This window comes from Mesoplodon densirostris, chromosome 4, assembly GCF_025265405.1.
Source record: "Mesoplodon densirostris isolate mMesDen1 chromosome 4, mMesDen1 primary haplotype, whole genome shotgun sequence".
NCBI lineage: Eukaryota > Metazoa > Chordata > Mammalia > Artiodactyla > Ziphiidae > Mesoplodon > Mesoplodon densirostris.
Window position 1 is genome coordinate 60,353,075 of NC_082664.1, and position 16,472 is coordinate 60,369,546.

At 34.9% G+C, this 16,472-nt stretch overlaps 1 pseudogene; it reads right to left on the reverse strand.

The window, feature by feature from the left end:
- The window catches only part of LOC132488074 (proteasome activator complex subunit 3-like), a 91,497-nt pseudogene extending 88,366 nt beyond the window's left edge, over positions 1 to 3,131 (reverse strand).
- Positions 3,132 to 16,472: the final 13,341 nt, after the last annotated feature.

The following is a 16,472-nucleotide window of genomic DNA, read 5'->3' on the forward strand; positions in this document are numbered from 1 at the left end:
ACATGCAAAGTGACAAAATTTTACCATTTCTTCATCTCCATCAAATTTAATAAAATTCATTTTTCTAAATATTTTATATATAAAACAAGGCAATAGCAATGGTTATCTTACTGAAGAATGGAAAATTTCTGCTCCTGCCTAAAGGACCTGAACAGTTTCCTCAGGCATATCCACAGGACACTGTAAGACTGGTTGACAGCAATCCTGTGCTGAATCACCCACAATCAGTAAACCTTGCTCCCATAGACCTGCTCTGGAAGCCCATCTAGTCAAGGACCAGCTTAGCTTCACTTTGAGCCAATCAGAGCATTGATACATTTAAATTTAAACTAAACTCTTTGCTTCCCCAAGCTCTACAGAGATATGTTGCCTTTCGCTTTGTTTGTATTGTAGGGGCAGTTTTCTTCTTTTTCTTCAATTAGCATGGGTTCTCTTGGAATAAAAAAAGGTTATGTAGGAATGAAAAAAATTTATAATGGTAATGACTTTCATCATTGCATGCTACGTGACTACTGTCCAAATATCATGAAACTGTAGGACTTCCTCAAATGACATATAATACACACTCTATCCCATGCCATTTTATCCAGTTTTAAATATATAAAGCAGGCAATATAGTTCTCAGCCAAACAATGATTACATTGAGAATCATCATGACATTTCAGATGCATTTCTTTCCCATATTAACTTGGAGAAACTTATCCTCCATTCTTTCCTTTCTTCTAATGTGCCTGTCACATAGCCCCTCTGGGAGTATTGCCAAGTGCACCACTCCTGTTGTCACTCCAATTATTAAAGAGTAACCATTTCTGATATTCATGAACAACTAGGCCAGTTAACATTCTACATTTATCTTTTCTCACTGTTCATTTGGAGGGGACAATGTTTACAGAAGGTAAATTCTAAAACATATCCTAGACACTCCTGGGTCTGAGAACAGAGTTCAGATCTGTTGGTCCACCCCCTGACTCTGGATTAATACACCGCTGAGCAAATTGTTCTCTTGTCTTATGGAATCTCTCTTTATGGAGAGATTTATAATACTAAAATGGTGCATGTATGTCAATGGTTAACATGATTTAGAACATCCAGGGTAGTGATAGTATGCCTTCAATTAGGCCCATTAATTTCCCCAAACATCTTTCTATCTCTTGTATGCTCATCAGCAAATATATTGAGCTTGATTTCCATGAAACTGTCAGTAATTCCTTTATAACATAGATAGCACTAAATAAAATATTAAATGTATGTTTATTACACTAAACATCATCACCTTGTTTTATATATAGGCTATTAATACTGCATTAAGTTAATTAATTAATGTAATTAATCAAACATTAAATAAATGCTTACTATACCAAACATCTGTCTTTCTCAGCAAAAGGGTTCCTATCACATTTACCATATGTTTTCATAAATAGGAGTAGTTGTGAAAAGCCAATGAAGATTAAATATCATATTCAGAGATTCTGGGGGTTATAGCCATACTTCAGTCAGAAAATAGAACAAATCCCAACAAAAAGCAAAGTTTCACCAATATTAGTTTCTAAGTATTATTGGAGAGCTCTGGAATGACATGGCACATACATGTCTGACTATCATCACTGTACCATTGAGTAGTTAACTCCATGGTCCAACTGTAAGGAAAGAACAGTTATGAACACATTTTCTATGCTGTACTACAATAACATGAGCAGCTCTGACAGTTCCCTTAAGAGGGCTACTCCACCTCATCTTCCTCATCCCCTGATCACCGTCCTCAGAACACATTCTATTCTATAGTGTTAACATAGTATATTATTGATTTTGGATGAGGGTACATGATTTCTCTCAAAATTGCATTCAGGCATATTGTCCTATCAATTTAGTGACATGGATGTTCCATATACATATTACCTCATCCTCCTTCCATGCTTCCACCATATACTGGAAACATGAGTGTGGATTGGTCTCAATGATACACTAAATATATAACTATAAAAACTGTGCTTCCCCAGAAAATACTCTTCTCCTCAGAGTGTCCTCACAATTACCCCTTCTAGAGTAACATCTGAGATACATGGTAAGCATTATCGTACCAGGCAAAGTGTAGCAAAACATTATCTCTCACAGTCTTATAACCGCCTCAACACAGTGCCATATGTAGCTCAGTCCCATGATACAGGTGCTTCATTATTGTATACTCACTTCCCTGTGAGGTTCAGAGGTAAAATCTTTTTCGGATTTTCTGAAAAATGACGACTGTATTAACTATAGTTCATAAATCAGGAAGCAAATGAGAATTCCAATCTAGTGACATTCATTCTGATCAGTAAAGGTCACTGAAAACCCATTGATCACTTGTATTATCTGTCAAATTATCATTCAAAGCTCAGAAATGAGTTTTGGTCTAATTGCATTTAGAGGAAAAAACTATTTTGATAATTTTTCCTACTAGTGCCCATCACTCAAAGAAGCTATTCCCTTGTTCTGAGAAGTTCTTTATAGAAGAGTCAAACAGCACTATTCCCAGTACTATCACTCACTTTCTGCATCCTTTACTTTCAGTAACTACTTCTCCCTTTCTCAAATTATCCACATACTAATCCATACTCTCTCCCACTGAATACAATTCAGAAACTTACTTATAAAACCGGTAAGGGTATAACTGCATCAGTTCTTTCCCTGGCATCTGTTCCCAGGATTGAATTGTCTAATTTCAGAGGTATTAGAAATTCAGAAGCTCTCCCTCTCCTACCCTGGACAAAATTATAGCTGATCTCCTAAGTCTTAGCATAGCCATACACAAGATTCTTTTAGGGATACCTACAAAAAGATTTAAAGATATAGAAATAATGTCTTGTACCAAGATGACTTTTTGGCTGACACCTGCAAATATAACACAAGAAAACATGAATTCCAACAACACAGAAAATTTTTGTGAGTCAGTGTAGTAGGCAGCCTCTAAGATGAATTCCAATGATCCCCACATCCTCGTATCCACATTTTTGTAATTTGCTTCTAACCAATAATATGCAGCAACATTGATGGGATGTCACTTCTGTGATTAGATTACCAAGGAATATGACTTCCATATTGCTAGTTTACTCTATTACCTTCATGGTTGCATGCTTTGATGAAGCTGCTGCCATGTTGGACAGGCCCATATGGCAAAAAACTGTGGTTGGCTGGAGGCAGCTCAGAACTGAGGCCTTCAATCCAACAACCCTCAAGGCACTAAATTCTGCTAACAACCACATGAGTATGACCTCCCCCAGTCAAGCCTTCAGATGAGACCCTGGCCTTAAATCACACCTTACCTGCAGTGGTGTGAGAGACCCTGAAGCATAGTACCTACTTAAGTTTTGCCCATATTTTTCGACCATAGAAACTGTGAGGTGATAAGTGTGTGTTCATTTAAGCTGCTAAATTGTGTGGTAGTTACATAGCAACAGAGATAATACAGTTGAGAAAAAAAAGAGTTTTATTATGGCATAATTCTCTACACCATCTTCCCAACTTTGTACCCTAAGAACCTTTAAAAAGCAGATTGCACTTTATTAATTTTCTTGCATGCAATGTAGCAAATATTTATCAATGCCAACCTCTAATTTCTTTTCACCCTCTGCTTTTTAAAACAAATAATTTAATCAAAGACTTTATATTTATATTATATTATTACCTTGAGAGTTAAATATAATAGGTAATGGCCAAATGACAAGGTGGTATTTAGCCCATTGCTGAGCAGCAATCATTTTAAAATGGGTACCTTGATCCAAGGAAATAGAGATGACTGCTACAAACTGATAGAATACATGTTTTTCCAATTTGTTCATTGTGACCTTTACTATAGGTTTGGCAGTAAGTTATATAAATCTCAAATTAGAATACATCTAGACTTCTGAAAGGATCCATTAAAATTTTCCATAGGTAAATGGGTCCATTTGCCAACTATGACCAAGATACTGTCCTCCAAAGCAGTCATCCTGTGGCAAGCTTTAAATAAGTCTGATACACTAGCATTCTAAAAAGTCTTTTGCATCCATTGTTGCCTATTATTACATAAATATTAATTAATAAATGATTATATTGGTGATCACTTCATATAATTTGTTTTTGTTTTGATATTCTGATTGGAAATTCTATTAGCCAAAGTTGGATTTACCTACTCTTCAGTAGAGAAAAAGAATGAAAGAAGAAAAAGGAAATAAATGGGAAATTACAAATTTTAAGGGGAAAGAGAAAATCATATAAAATACACAGTACAATGACTAAGACAGAGAAGTTGATAAAGATAAATATGTAACAACAGAAAGAAAAATCTAACCATTTATTATGAATACACTCACTGAATCAACAATTCCTGCTTTTCATCACTTTCTTTTCATTCAGTCTAGGTTGGGAGTTAGGGACAGTGGTAGCATCTTGCCATTACAGAATATTTAACAGCCTGGGCCTACAGAAACTTCCAGTAGTTACCTAACACAAAAGATTTGCTCTGATGACTTCAACATATACCTTTACTTATTTCAAAGCAGAAAGGCAGATTACTTACTGAGGGCTTCCTGTTATTTAAGATAAAGACAATCATTATAAAAGCAATCTAAACTATTATCTAAATCCAGATATACTTTTATTTTATTTATTTTATTTTATTTTTTCCTGTACTTCTCTTCCCATTTATTATGGGTTTAGTAATAACAAAAATGATTTTAAAATGCAAGAAATACACATTAAGTCTAAAACTCAATGAGACACTCCTCTTGGTTTCACTGTATTTGTTCTTTTTGGATACAGAGAACTCTGAGGATTGTCATGGTTCTCTCCTGATTCTGGCTGCTAATTTATTTATTGGCTTCTCTTCCTTATACTTGAATCCTTTAAGTTTCCCAGAGCAATCTCATACATGATATATATTTGATCCCACTAAATAACTTTCAAATGAATTAGTCAGTTAAAAGTGATCTATAAACTTACAAGTTTCTTACAGTTTTGAAATGACAGGAACACTCAATTTGGTGAAATGTCATTTATAGAAACAGTACCTATTGATAAAATTATGAAGATTAATTAAATAATGATGATAGATTTTTTCATTTAAAATCATAATATATTAATAAATGTTTACATGTATTTTAAATCAAGATTCCATTAACCAACACATGTTGTGGTAGAGAGCTTTCTGTTATCATGTTTGAAAAGCACCATATGAGACCTTGGGCAATTCTATTCCAATATATGCATTCTCCTTACATCAGTCTTCTCATTTTCTATACTACACTTTGAAAGATACTACAATTATGGCTTCTTTAAGTAAAGATGGAAACCAGGAGTTGAGCAACTCATGTACTTCACTTTAATAGCTGAACTTTGACAATCAAATAGCAATCAAAACTCTTGTGACCTTGCAATGATTGTAACGCCAATCAGTAGAGGATGAATTGTGGCTTTAATAGAAACAAAGAGAACCTATTTTTTAAAAGTATGAACTTTAAAAGAATTCATGATTATAGAGATACTAGTAAAATTGGATTATTTTCTTAATACTGAGAATTGCAACTTTAAATTTTTTAAGAATTTAATTTGGAAGGCAGAGAATACCAAGGTTCAATTAGTACTTTATAAGATTTTGTAAAGATTGATATTTTGCATTCTAATATTAAAATCAACTACATACTTAATGGATTACTTGTCTCTATTTCTACACTGGGTTTATGCAACTTTGAAAGATAAAAAAATCAGGTAATTTAGGGTAAAATATTTGGTTAACTAAAATTTACTGGCTTGTCTAAAATTTTACAAAAATATGCCTGGTCAATGGGAAAGATATTAATTCAGGCTTTGAATAAACATCATACTATTTTTTCTAAGATAATTTCAATTAGCAATAAAAAATTCCTATAAGTTAAAAAGAAGACACATTAATATTTTGAACAAATTTTCTTTAACTTATGAAAAGTAGGTGTCTGTTTCAAACATTTAGTGATCATAAAAATAATAAATTCATAACACATAAAATATTAAAAATAAATATCACCTAGAAGAAACAAAGCTTGCCCATAATTCTCAAATAGAAGATAATGAATATTTGCTGTATTTCTCATGACTCATTTTTCTGTATGCTTTTTCTTTTCCCTTTTTTTAATATAATAAGTTTGCATTGGGCCTCCCTGGTGGCGCAAGTGGTTGAGAGTCCGCCTGCCGATGCAGGGGATACGGGTTCGTGCCCCGGTCTGGGAGGATCCCATATGCCACGGAGCGGCTGGGCCCGTGAGCCATGGCCGCTGAGCCTGCGCGTCTGGAGCCTGTGCTCCGCAACGGGAGAGGCCACAACAGTGAGAGGCCCGCATACCGCAAAAAAAAAAAAAATAATAATAATAATAAGTTTGCATTGTTTTAAATACTAATTTTTTCACCAGTATACTCTGAACCCTTTTCAATAGCAGTAAAAGATCTCCTAAAACATAATTATTAATATCTGAATGTTATTTTGGCATATAAATATACCATAATGTACTTAATCCAATACACATTTTTTAAAATAATATTAAAACATGTACACACTGCTAGATTTAAAATGGATAACCAACAAGAACCTACTGTATAGCAGAGGGAACTCTGCTCAGTATTATGTAACAACCTAAAGGGGAAAAGAATTTGAAAAAGAATAGATACATGTATACATCTAACTGAATCACTTTGCTGTATACCTGAAACTAACACAACATTTTTAATCAACTATACTCCAATATAAAATAAAAAGTTAAAAAAAAAGCATATAGTTTTTTTCCCCCTAAACATGCATGATCTTTTTTCCAGTACTCTGGTAGTTTCTGATTAGCTGCAATAATTTCCCCTCATGGTATTTGTGGTCACCAGATTGCAGGTGACTAGATCATCATATTTAAAAGAATGAAGCTATATGTTTACTTACATAAATTAGGTAAGGGAAAAAATTAGTTAAAGTAAGATAGAACTGTATTTTTAAATTAGATAGAACTTCCTTCTTTGAAAACTAAAGTTGGTTTTGCTCTTTAAAATCATGTTTTATCTATTCAGTAGATAAGCCTCAACACAAGAAGAACTGTAATGTGGTTCTCTAGAAAGGTTATTTCTGAAATACTAAAGAAGGACACCTATCCCATCATCCCTGAATATGGGGACCAGGATTAATTATTAACTACCATAAATGCCAAGGGAAGAGATGAATGTTTTGTAAAGGTGACACACAAAATCAAAATATCCTTTAGTCAAGGGATTGAAGGGATATTTGAAAAGGATGTTCAGACATCTGAGAGTTCTTTTCAGCATTTCAGCTTCAGCAAATACTCTATCAGGCTATTGCCATATAATTTTTTGAGATTTAGTGAAGTAGCTAAAATCAAGAAGACAGATTTCACAAAATTATACGATATTCCATCATTTTGAAATCGTCCAAACAATTCAGCAACAGAGAATTTGGATCTATAAAAGGTTTTGTCTAATATCATTTAGTATAATGGCCATTCCTGCATAAATAGACCTTGTGATTCAGGATAGTGAAACTATGTAGTTTTTCTTTAAAATGTGTAAATATACTTTAATTATTCTTTATTCATCTTCTTGCTTTTAATACTGATGGTTAAATTTAGCTGTCTTAACAAAACATTGACTGAATTAGTTTTCTTCTTTGTATTATTAAGGCTAGGCTGCACTGACAGATAGATCCCTAAAATTGTAAATGCTTAAATGCAAAAAAAAAAAAAAATTTTTTTTTTTTAGTTTATAGAACAGAAAAATGGTTGGTGGCAACCTAGGCCATCTTCAATACATGTCTTACAAATTAATTCTCTGGGTTTCCATCTTGGCCAAAGAGAAGAGGAAAGAGCAGGGAGAAGCATGGGGGCCAGTTTTCATAGTCCTGGCCTGTAAGTGGCAAACATCCCTTCCTCTCCTATTTCACTGGTTAGAACTCAGTTTCAAGGTCACACCAAGTAACAAGAAAGCTTAGGAAATGTGGTCTACCTGCTGCACAGGAGAAGGGGAAAGGGATCTTTTAAAACAATTATCAGCTTCTTTAGAATCTTCAAAACTAAAGAGCCTATATGAAAATAAATGCCAGCTCATACCCTGTTCCAGTTTTCTGAAGAAGTTCTTCATGACTAAATTCTTAGGAAATTCAATTGATATTAATATCTTCAAAAGCCTGAAAATCAACTGACCACACACACACACACACACACACACACACACACACAAAAAAACCATGGCTAGTTTACTCCTTAATCATTTTCTTTTGAAAATATTGACATAGGCAAAAAAAAAAAAAAAGAACTTATACCCATCAGAATTTTCAAAAATCATAATGTCATTTGAGGAAAAGTTTAAGAAAATTCATCTGAAAAGTCAAGGCTAAATCCTGATGCCCAAGAAATTGTATCATTTTTGAGGATATAATTTGGATTTTCTAGATCATTTCTTCATCTGGAGTCATGAAAAAAAATCGATATTCATAGTTCAGAGTTGTTGCAAAGATATTTCATTTAATCTAATGTAAAAGAGCAATGCTTCATTCTGGTATTCACACAGCATGCGTCTTCATACATTTTCTAGTACTGCCAGTGGTTCTCAAACTTTAATGTGAATTCAAATCATATGAGGTTTAAGGTACAAACACAAATCCATGCACTTGCTTTCTGAGGTCCTGACTCTTTGGAGTCAGAGTCTCCATGTTTCACAAGTACACGAGGTACTTCTGATACAAGAGACCCAGAGACCAAGTTTATAGCACAGTTAGACCTCAGTGTCTTTGAAGTGTGAACATCCATCCTACATCATTTTGTGTTTCTAAAACTGGGGCAATGTTTTCCCCACATTGAGCACTTTATTAGTGACTGCTAAAGAATTAATACTTTAGTGTAATTTAAACATAAATTTTAAAAATTAAAATAACTGTTTGAAAAAAAAGACACCTCTGCTACTTATTTTTTGATGTGATCAAGTCATATAATTCTCTGGATTTCAGTTTCTAAGCCTGACAAATGAGAATTATACATATCCTTGTATGGTGTTGAAAAGATTAGATAAAATGTATACATAGTGTTTTGCACAAAGTAGACACTAAATTTATCATAGATCTTATAATTATTCTATTATTCAGGTATACTAACTATATTTAATTCATTTAAGTTTCACCTAGATAATATACAACCTAGTAATCAAAATATATATGTTTTTCACATTTAGATCATATGTAAAAGGGAAATTTGATCAATATAATTTTTTAAAGAGATATAATTCCTCAGTGATGTTGGAGTACATTTAAAAAGTACAGAAATGTAGTGACTAGGCTAAAGATTTGATGTTAACTTTTCAAACTTAAACAATCCACTTTATTTATCTGCGATTCTATATTCTTAATTAAACAATGAAGAAGTAAGCATAAATGAAGTGGAAGGCACCTTCAACTGTAAATTCTATGATGATATGGCCCTTCTAAGAAATCATATTGAATGAAATAGTCACATGTCAGACCATGGAATCCCTTTTTTCCTATATAGTATCAATATTTAAAAAAATAATAGAAAGTAAATTAGTATTTAAATAAAAACATGTCTAATTGAATTTAATTGAATATATAATTCAAAGAAAAACAAAGTCATTCCATTTTCAAATTTTATCTTTCTGTGGTATTTCTGAAGTTCCCAAAACGTCTTAGATGTGTTCCATATGTTACCAATGAAACATTTTTCTACCAATTTTCACACTAGAGAAAACATTTCAAATACTAAAGTTATGCTCAGTATAATCTGCTGAAATTACATTTGAATAATAATGTATAAATCATTTTTAACATGATCATTAACCCAAAGCTATCTGGTATTAAATTGCCTAAGAGACCAATACTTAGTGTTCCCTTAATCATCACTTACAGGAAATATTTCTAGGAAGAGTGCAGGGATGGTTTACTCTGGAGTTGCAAATCATGATTATGTGCTTCTTTATCTACTTCCTTGTTATTCTCAGCATAACACAGTCTGATATTTCATTGTTGTTCTATTTTATTTAATATCTAAAGGACAGTTTACAAACCCATATTGTATGCCATATCTCTTCTATAATTAAAATGTATTTTTTATTAAATATAAAGGGCACTCAAAATTGCTTCCTTTTCCTGTAACACATTATTTCAGTAAGCTTTCTATTATATTCTGGTATATACACATTATATCACACTATTATACAACATCATGAATACTCTATATTCATAAATTTGGGAACTATATGTTTACTTGTTTTATTTTTTTAAAAAAATTTTAACATCTTATTGGAGTACATTTACAATGGCGTGTTAGTTTCTGCTTTATAACAAAGTAAATCAGCTATACGTATACATATATCCCCATATCTCCTCCCTCTTTCTTCTCCCTCCCTCCACCCCTACCCCAGCCCTCTAGGTGGTCACAAAGCACCGAGCTGATCTCCGTGTGCTATGCGGCTGCTTCCCACTAGCTATTTTACATTTGGAAGTGTATATATGTCCATGCCACTCTCTCACTTTGTCCCAGCTTACACTTCCCCCTCCCCGTGTCCTCAAGTCTATGCTCTATTTCTGCATCTTTGATCATGTCCTTCCCCTGGGTTCTTCAGAATCTTTTTTTTTTTTTTTTTAGATTTCATATATATGTATCAGCATATGGTGTTTGTTTTTGTGTTTCAGACTTACTTCACTCTGTATGACAGACTCTGTATCCATCCACCTTACTACAAGTAACTCAATTTCATTTCTTTTAATGGCTTAGTAATATTCCATTGCCACATCTTCTTTATCCATCCATCTGTCCATGGACAATTAGGTTGCTTCCATGTCCTGGCTATTGTAAATAGAGCTGAAATGAACATTGTGGTACATGACTCATTTTGAATTATGGATTTCTCAGAGTATATGCCCAGAAGTGGAGTAGCTGGGTCATATGATACTGCTATTTTTAGTTTTTAAGGAACCTCCATACTGTTCTCCATAGTGGCTGTATCAATTTACATTCCCACCAACAGTGCAAGAAGGTTCCCTTTTCTCCACACCCTCTCCAGCATTTATTGTTTGTAGATTTTTTGATGATGGCCATTCTGACTGGAGTGACGTGATACCTCATTGTAGTTTTGATTTGCATTTCTATAATGATTAGTGATGTTGAGCATCCTTTCATGTGTTTGTTGGCAACCTGTGTAACTTCTTTGGAGAAATGTCTACTTAGATTTTCAGCCCATTTTTGGATTAGGTATTTTTTTTTTTGATATTGAGCTGCATGAACTGCTTGTAAATTTTGGAGATTAATCCTTTGTCAGTTTCTTCATTTGCAAATACTTTCTCCCATTTTGAGGGTTGTCTTTTCCTCTTGTTTATGGTTTCTTTTGCTGTGCAAAAACTATTGTTTCATTAGGTATCATTTATTTTTGTTTTTATTTCCATTTCTCTAGGAGGTGGGTCAAAAGAGGACCTTGCTGTGATTTATGTCATAGAGTGTTCTGCCTATATTTTCCTCTAAGAGTTTTACAGTATCTGGCCTTATATTTAGGTCTTTAATCCATTTTGAGTTTATTTTTGTGTATGGTGTTAGGGAATGTTCTAATTTCATTCTTTTACATGTAGCTGTCCAGTTTTCCCAGCACCACTTATTGAAGAGGCTGTCCTTTCTCCACTGTACATTCCTGCTTCCTTTATCAAAGATAAGGTGACCATATGTGTGTGGGTTTATCTCTGGGCTTTCTATCCGGTTCCATTGATCTATATTTCTGTTTTTATGCTAGTACCATACTGTCTTGATTACTGTAGCTTTGTAGTATAGTCTGAAGTCAGAGAGTCTGATTCCTCCAGCTCCGTTTTTCTTTCTCAAGATTGCTTTTGCTATTCAGGGTCTTTTTTGTTTCCATACAAATTGTGAAATTTTTTGTTCTAGTTCTGGGAAAAATGCCATTGGTAGTTTGATACGGATTGCATTTAATCTGTAGATTGCTTTGGGTAGTACAGTCATTTTCACAAAGTTGATTCTTCCAATCCAAGAATATGGTATATCTCTCCATCTGTTTGTATCATCTTTAATTTCTTTCACCAGTGTCTTAAGTTTTCTGCAACAGGTCTTTTGTCTCCTTGGGTAGGTTTATTCCTAGGTAGTCTATTCTTTTTTGTTGCAATGGTAAATGGGAGTGATTCCTTAATTTATCTTTCAGATTTTTCATCATTAGTGTATAGGAATGCAAGAGATTTCTGTGCATTAATTTTGTATCCTGCTACTTTACCAAATTCATTGATTAGCTTTAGTAGTTTTGTGGTAACATCTTTAGGATTCTATATGTATAGTATCATGTCATCTTCAAATAGTGACAGCTTTATTTCTTCTTCTCTGATTTGGATTCCTTTTACTTTTCCTTCTCTGATTGCTGTGGCTAAAATTTCCAAAAGTATGTTGAATAATAGTGGTGAGAGTGTACAACCTTGTCTTTTTCCTGATCTTAGAGGAAACGGTTTCATTTTTTCACCATTGAGAACGATGTTGGCTCTGGGTTTGTCATATACGGCCTTTAGTATATTGAGGTATGTTCCCTCTATGCTTACATTCTGAAGGGTTTTTATCATAAATGGGTGTTGAATTTTGTCGAAAGCTTTTTCTGCATATTGAATTGAACATATGGTTTTTCTCCTTCAGTTTTTTAATATGTTTTACTACACCAATTGATTCGCTTATACTGAAGAATCCTTGCATTCCTGAGATAAACCCCACTTGATCATGGTTTATTATACTTTTAATGTGCTGTTGGATTCTGTTTGCTAGTATTTTGTTGAGGATTTTTGCATCTATGTTCATCAGTGATATTGACCTGTAGTTTTCCTGCTTTGTGACATCTTTTTTTTCTGGTTTTGGTATCAGTGTGATTGTGATCTCATAGAATGAGTTTGGGAGTGTTCCTCCCTCTGCTACATTTTGGAAGAGTTTCAGAAGGATAGGTGTTACTTCTCCTCTAAATATTTGATATAATTCGCCTGTGAAGCCATCTGGTCCTGGGCTTTTCTTTGTTGGAAGATTTAAATCACAGTCTCAATTTCACTGCATGTGATTGTTCTGTTTATATTTTCTCTTTCTTCCTGGTTCAGTCTCAGAAGTTTGTGCTTTTCTAAGAATTTGTCCATTTCTTCCAGGTTGCCCATTTTATTGGAATATAGTTTCTTTCAGTAATCTGTCATGATCCTGTGTATTTCTGGAGTATCATTCGTTACTTTTCCTTCTTCATTTCTAATTCTATTGATTTGTGTCTTCTCCCTTTTTTTCTTCATGAGTCTGGCTAATGGTTTATCAATTTGTTTATGTTCTCAAAGAACCAGCTTTTTGTTATATTGTTCTTTGCTATTGTTTCCTTCATTTCTTTTTCATATATTTCAGATCTTATCTTTATGATTTCTTTTCTTCTCCTAGCTTTAGGTTCTTTTTGTTCTTCTTTCTCTAATTGCTTTAGATGTAAGATTAGGTTGTTTATTTGAGATGTTTCCTGTTTCTTGAGGTAGGATTGTATTGCTATAAACTTCCTTCTTAGAAGTGTTTTTGCTGCATCCCATTGGTTTTGGGTCATTGTGTTTTCGTTGTCATTTGCCGCTAGCTATTTTTTATTTCTTCTTTGATTTCTTCAGTGATCTCTTGGTTATTAAGTAGTGTATTATTTAGGCTCCATGTGTTTGTATTTTTTACAGATTTTTTCCTATAATTGATATCTAGCCTCATAGTGTTGCGGTCAAAAAAGACGCTTGATATGATTTCAATTTACCGAGTCTTGATTTGTGACCCAGGATATGGTCTATCTTGGAGAATGTTCCATGAGCACGTGAGAAGAAAGTTTATTTTGTTGTTTTTGGATGGAATGTCTCATAAATATCAATTAAGTCCACCTTGTTTAATGTATCAATTAAATCTTGTGTTTCCTTATTTATTTTCATTGGATGATCTGTCCACTGGTGAAAGTCGAGTGTTAAATTCCCCTACTACGATTGTGTTACTGTTGATATCCCCTTTTACAGCTGTTAGCATTTGCCTTATATATTGAGGTGCTCCTATGATGGGTGCATAAATATGTTATGCATTACAATTGATATCTTCTTCTTGGATTGATCCCTTGATCATTACATAGTGTCCTTCTTTTTCTCTTGTAATAGTCTTTATTTTAAAGTCTATTTTGTGTGATATGAGAATTGCTACTCCAGCTTTCTTTTGATTTCCATTTGCATGGACTATCTTTTTCCATCCCTTCACTTTCAGTCTGTATACGTCCCTAGGTCTGAAGTGGCTCTCTTGTAGATAGCATATATATGGGTCTTGTTTTGGTGTCCATTCAGCCAGACTATGTCTCTAGGTTGTAGCATTTAATCCATTTACATTCAAGGTGGTTATCGATATGTATGTTCCTATTACCATTTTCTTAATTGTTTTGGGCTTGTTATTGTAGAACTTTTCCTTCTGTTGTGTTTCCTGCCTGGAGAAGTTCCTTTAGCATTTATTGTAAAGCTGGTTTGGTGGTGCTGAATTCTCTTAGTTTTTGCTTGTCTGTAAAGGTTTTAATTTCTCCATAGAATATGAATGAGATCCTGCTGGGTAGAGTAATCTTGGTTGTAGTTTTTTCCCTTTCATCACTTTAAATATGTCCTGCCACTCCCTTCTGGCTTGCAGAGTTTGTGCTAAAAGATCAGCTGTTAACCTTATGGGGATTCCCTTGTATGTTACTTGTTGTTTTTCCCTTGCTACTTTTAATATTTTTTCTTAGTATTTAATTTTTGATAGTTTGATTAATATGTGTCTTAGAGTGTTTCTCCCTGGATTTATCCTGTATGGGATTCTCTGTGCTCCTGGACTTGATTCACTATTTCCTTTCCCATATTAGGGATGTTTTCAACTATAATCTCTTCAAATATATTATCAGTCCCTTTTTCTCTTCTTCTTCTGGGACCCCTATAATTCAAATGTCGGTGCATTTAATGTTTTGCTAGAGGTCTCTGAGACTGTTCTGATACTTTTCTTTCTTTTTTCTTTATTCTGCTCTGGGGTAGTTATTTCCACTAATTTATCTTCCAGGTCAATTATGTGTTCTTCTGCCTCAGTTATTCAGCTAATGATTCCTTCTAGAGATTAAATTTTTTTTTATTGTGTTGTTCATCATTGTATCTTTGCTCTTTAGTTCTTCTAGGTTCTTCTTAAATGTTTCTCGTATTTTCTCCATTCTATTTTCAAGATTTTGGATCATCTTTACTATCATTACTCTGAACTATTTTTCAGGTAAACTGCCTATTTCCTCTTCATTTGATTGGTCTGGTGGGTTTTTGCCTTGCTCCTTCATCTGCTGTGTGTTTCTCTGTCTTCTCATTTTGCTTAACTTACTGAGTTTGTGTTTGAGAGCAACAAACTCAATAAAAAAATCTACCAATGATAATACACTCTAAATACTAAATTAAGAGAGACATAAAACCAGAAATAAATTAGATGCAGAAAGGAAACCCCAAGTCTTCAGTTGCTCCCAAAGTCCACCACCTTAATTTTGTGATGATTCATTCTCTATTCAGGTATTCCAGAGATACAGGGGACATCAAGTTGATTGTGGAGATTTAATCCACTGCTCCTGAGGCTGCTGGGAGAAATTTCCCTTTCTCTTCTTTGTTCGCAAAGCTCCTGGGGTTCGGCTTTGGATTTGGCCCTGCCTCTGCATGTAGGTCACCTGAGAGCATCTGTTCTTCACTCAGACAGAACAGGGTTAAAGTAGCAGCTGATTAGGGGGCCCTGGCTCACTCAGGTCAGGGAGAAGGAGGGGTACAGAATGCGAAGCAAGCCTGTGGCAGCAGAGGCCAGTGTGACATTACAACAGCCTGAGACACGTCGTGTGTTCTCCTGGGGAAGTTGTCCCTGGATCATGTGACCCAGGGAGTAGCATGCTGCACATGATTTCCGGCAGGTGTGGGTAGTGACCCGCGCTTGCACACAGGCTTCTTGGAGGCAGCGGCAGCAGTGTTAGCGGGCCATGCCCACCTCTGGGATCCGAGGTGATAGCCACAGCTCATGCTGGCCTCTGGAGCTCACTTAGGTTGTGTTCTGCTGTCTGTGGGCACAAGGAGCAGGAATCCCCTCTCCTCGCGCACCCCGAAACAATGGTCTATTGCCTCTTAGGCAGTTCCAGACTTTTTCCCGGACTCCCTCCTGACTAGCTGTGGCACACTAGCCCCCTTTAGGCTGTGTTCACACAGCCAACACCAGTCCTCTCCCTGGGATCTGACCTCTGAAGCCTGAGTCTCAGCTCCCAGCCCCCACTCTTCCCGGCGGGTGAGCAGACAAGCCTCTCAGGCTGGTGAGTGCTGGTAGGCACTGATACTCTTTGCGGGAATCTCTCCACTTTGCCCTCTGTACCCTTATTGCTGCACCGTCCTCCATAGCTCCAAAGCTTCCTCCCTGCCACCCCCCATCTCCACCAGTGAAGGGGCTTCCTAA